The 4,375-nt window shown below is 39.7% G+C and overlaps 1 long non-coding RNA gene across 1 annotated transcript; it reads left to right on the top strand.

The window, feature by feature from the left end:
- The first annotated feature begins 817 nt into the window (after positions 1 to 817).
- LOC125614719 lies at positions 818 to 4,164 on the top strand. Its single transcript, XR_007345284.1, has 3 exons — positions 818 to 828; positions 2,421 to 2,424; positions 3,421 to 4,164. It is a non-coding gene; the product is annotated as an uncharacterized LOC125614719 (long non-coding RNA).
- The last annotated feature ends 211 nt before the right edge of the window (positions 4,165 to 4,375 follow it).

The following is a 4,375-nucleotide window of genomic DNA, read 5'->3' as shown; positions in this document are numbered from 1 at the left end:
CAAGGCACTGCACTTGAGTGATCCCTCAACGGACCTCAAGGAAAGCATGTCCTATTGCATGCGGGTTTGACGTCCACGCCCCGCCCTACGAAAAAAGGCATCGGCTGATATGGGACCAGGTCTAGGGAAGGGCCCTCCTTAGGACTGAACCATACATTGCAGCCACTTCTGCACAGTGGGATAGGACCTCTACTTTCGCCTGCATTGTTTTATAAAACAGAAGGGGGAACTGTGGTGAGCTGTTCTAATTAGACCGTGGCCGCCATTAGAAGATGGTGCCAGCTTCCACTGTGGCCTGTGATAAACAACTCCTAATATGGAGAATTGGCACGCAATCCCTTCCCACCCTATGAGAAAGGTCTACGTGGCAGCTTAGGATTGGTATGCGGGAGGCTTTATTAGGCTGTGCTTGGGCGCTCGGCGGGGGGTCACTAGAAGATGATACTTGAATCAAGGCCTGAATAAACTGCTGAAAGAAGAATCCTGTGTTGTGTTTTCCCTTGCCGGCGAGGGGTCGCGGCATGTAGGATTCCTTTAAGTATCTGTCCAGCTTGTTTAATGGCCATGAATTCTGTTAGGTTCTTCTCATCTTGGAAGGTCTTTAATTCTCTTCCAGTTCTGAAGGCACTATGTTCCTGGTTGCAGTAATCTAGGCTGGCACCTCTGTTCTTTCAGTGCTTGAAATACACCAATCCTGCTAGTCATCTGCATGGGGAGGGAGGAGGTAACCATTGAAGTGTGGGTTGGCTGAAAATAAAGGCCAGGATAGTAATATTAAGAACTAAACACAAAAGATGCAGGACAATATTGGAAGCAGGGGCTTGACAAGTGGAAGAGAACTGATGGGTCTGATGCTAACAAAGAGAAAAGCCTAGAAATGTTTCATTGATAATGAAACACACCAAAGGGATTCTGTGCAGATCAGAAAAACAGGATAAGAGTGGGGAAAACAAATTGTTTGAGACTCGGCATGTTATTCCCATCTCTGGGTGGTTGCATTTGACCCTAGGGCTGTGAGCTAAGGCTCATAAGGTCCAACTATTATTATTGCTATGCCAAACCCCATTAGATAATTTTTGATGTTTTCCCTACCATGTTGGGAAGCATAATATTTGTCTGCAGTAATGACACATATGCTTATAGCCAGCATGGCATCTAAGCCTTTCTTCAAATTTGAGTGTGGAAAGTTTATCTCCTATATGAATTTTCAAGCCATTAATTTAGTCTCAATCTGTTTTTCAATATTCTCCCAATTGTAACAGCTTTGGAAGTGTTTTGAGCCAAATTATTGAGGCAACGAGCTTCATTAGATTACATTTCTTAAAAAGTTCCATGATATTTATCACCTTTTCTCCTCATTCTTACATTTCCAGCAATTAAAGCCTAAGGAGATTGAACACAGGCTCCTAGGCCATAACAGGAGTCCTCTTTGCAATTCTTGTCTATAAATTCAGTCATGGAGCCATGAGTATAATTGAGAAAATCTGAGGCAGCAACTAAATGCCAGAGATCTTTTGGAATACCACCCTTGCTGAAGTTAGAATATGGACCTCCAGGGGTCATAGCATCCTGATGTGGCTTTTATCAATTCTTGGAGATCCATCCAAATATATCCACATTTCTAGAGGCATTATGTTGCTCTGGCAAGACATTAACACACTCTGTTCATTTAGGACAGGTGCCAAATTCTATTGCAGAATAATTAGGGCAGTAAGTTATTGGTGGATTTTCCATAGAAATGGCTGGCTTTTTATGGGAAACTCCCTTTTTAATAACTGTCCAGCCATTTGACCTTAAGTGCCAGAGGCCAATATGCTGTCTTTACCTTAAAAGTTACTTTTAAAACAGCCACCACGCTTATTATGGACTAAAATATAGGTGGATTCCCACTGTAGCCAATGTAATTAAATCCAGGCACATGCATTCATCTTTAAAACCTCCCATTATATGAACATCATTAGTAGATAGTGGGATGGATTCTTCATCCACATAGCTGGATGTACTAAAGGTAGATCTGGGAAACAGGTCCAATAAATTTTTCCATAGACTCCACTCACCTGGCAACTCAACGTAACCAGCATAGCCATTGTGGTTGAGAATTATTACCTCCTTGTTGTTGAACTATCTGCTCAGCCTGAAAGGCCAGGTCCTTCAGTTGTCTCCTCAATGACAAGTTGGGTTTTCTGGAAATATAGAGGCATAGCCTTTACCCTATGTTATTACTAAATCTGGTTTATTCTAGTGCTCCATGTGTCACTCATCAGGAGTGAGACTTTTAATATCACAATTTTGAAACTTTTCAAAATAATTGTGAGATTTAGTGGGGTTAAATGGGATTTTGTTTCCCCCTTTTTATTTTTAAAATTGTAGAAAAAAGTTGATATTAGCTGGAGCACCATTAGCTTTAGAGAATGGCCCAGCACTGTACAAGTATTTAAACAGCAAGAAGTGACAATACGTATTTTTATTTGGCCAGGAAAATTAGCAAGAGTGACCTGTGATGCAAGGGAGGATTGTTAAAGTCCATGCTGTTGAGCTAAAGAGGGCACCACAGCAAAAGGAGGCCTAGATTTTTGTTGTTTTGTTTGTTTTTATGAGTCTTATGATTTTCCTTTGTCTCTACTAATGGGTTAAGCAATAAAAGTATAAACTGGGGCCAGTATAGATACTAAAATACAGTATTACAACTTGTTTGTCTTATAAGAAATCACCTTATTATTATAAATTACCTTCAGTTGTTACATTAAAATTTGTACTTGCATAAGGCTTTACGAGATAATAGTTTTAAAACTTGTAAGGATAATACAATATAAAATTAATAAGAGTAAAAGATTTAATTTTATAATAGTTATAAATTAAGGAATATAATTTTTATAATTTGAAACTTTTACTTATTTATATATAGTGTTTTTCTTTACTTTAGGAATATAGTAATCTTTATAACAAAAGCCTATCTTCTGAATTTAATTTTAAATAAACTTGAATAATTGTCTTAACTTGAAATGAGATGAAAGAATTTTAACTTAGGTATGGTGGCCACTTGTTCAATCTTAGGCAAGATGTTTTGATTTTGAAACTAGTCTTAATTTTTTACTTGAATATTATTTTATAAAAAATTATACATAATTTTTAAATTAATATTAATTAGTGAATGTAATTAATCATTATATATGAAACATGAAACAGACAAGGTAAGAGAGCTTTTAATTCCCTGTTAAGGGAAAGAGGCAAAACATTTTTAAACTTGAAATAAGTTAGGCTCTCTTTGTTGTCTTTTAGAAATATATTTAAGTTGACTTCTCAGGAGAACATAGAATTTTATAACATTTCTCAGTAGTCATCATGAACCATAGAGTGAAGCTGCTTGAAGAGGTATCCCATCGGCTTAAGGAGGGTGAGTCAAGGCTCCCTGCCTGTCAGACCTGTCATCTGCAGCAGCCAGGCCTTGGCACAGCAGGGAGGCCTGCTGCAGAAGCCCAAGCCATGCATCACTGCAGCTGGGTCCACAACCTCAACTTCCCACTACTCAACCTCCATTGAGAAAATGGAAGTGGGGCAGATATGAATGAATGGTAGGAATACAGAATTGACCAATAGCATTAGATCATTTCCAAACCTGATTGGCAAAAGTCTGGACCAATAGCATTGGTACATTTTTCAAACCCTAATTAGCATAACTTTGAGCAAATCACAGTAACCCAAGTGCTATATAAGACCTCTTGCCAGACACATTTTGCAGAAGATAACTGAAGAAGACCGCAGAAGAAGATGGCGAAAGAGAAGAAGAGGGTGGAAGAGAAGAAGACCCATCCTCAGGCAGTGTGTTGAACTGCGAGTCTTCTACACTGATCTTCAACAAATACTTGCTCCATCTGGCCTGAGGATTCCATTCTTCGCGTTTGTGGGAGAAGACCTTTAAAAGAAAAAGACGTTGAGTGTGAGTTGCTGGGGTGTGCTGCTCTGCACAAAATACCTTTATTTTATTTATTTATTTTTTATGCGGTGCTGAAGATGGAACCCAGGGCCTAGCATGTGCCAGGTGAGCGCTCTACAGCTGAGCCACAACCCAAGCCCCCCCCCCACCCCAAGTCTTAAACGTCCTTATAGTGAGGTTTTGCTTTTTGTAGTTGTTCTTGTTATTGACAAATCTAAAAGATGTTTTTGTCTTTCATGTGCAGTTGGCGGAGCGAGGAGGCCAGTGGTGATACCCTGTCTTTCATCCATTCGAGGTGGAAAGGGTGTTTAGGGTTAGGAAGAGAGAGAGTGCAAGAATATGTGAGAGCATTCCTGAGCTTGTAAAAGGAATTGGCTACTAGCTTAGGGGAGGTGAGGGTCCAATGAGGGGTCTCCTTAGTGGCCTTTATAAGGGGTTGGT

The sequence above is a fragment of the Marmota marmota genome, unplaced genomic scaffold (assembly GCF_001458135.2).
Source record: "Marmota marmota marmota unplaced genomic scaffold, marMar, whole genome shotgun sequence".
NCBI classification, from domain to species: domain Eukaryota; kingdom Metazoa; phylum Chordata; class Mammalia; order Rodentia; family Sciuridae; genus Marmota; species Marmota marmota.
Note: the sequence above shows the minus strand (reverse complement) of the source record. Positions and strands in the feature narration are given on the sequence as shown.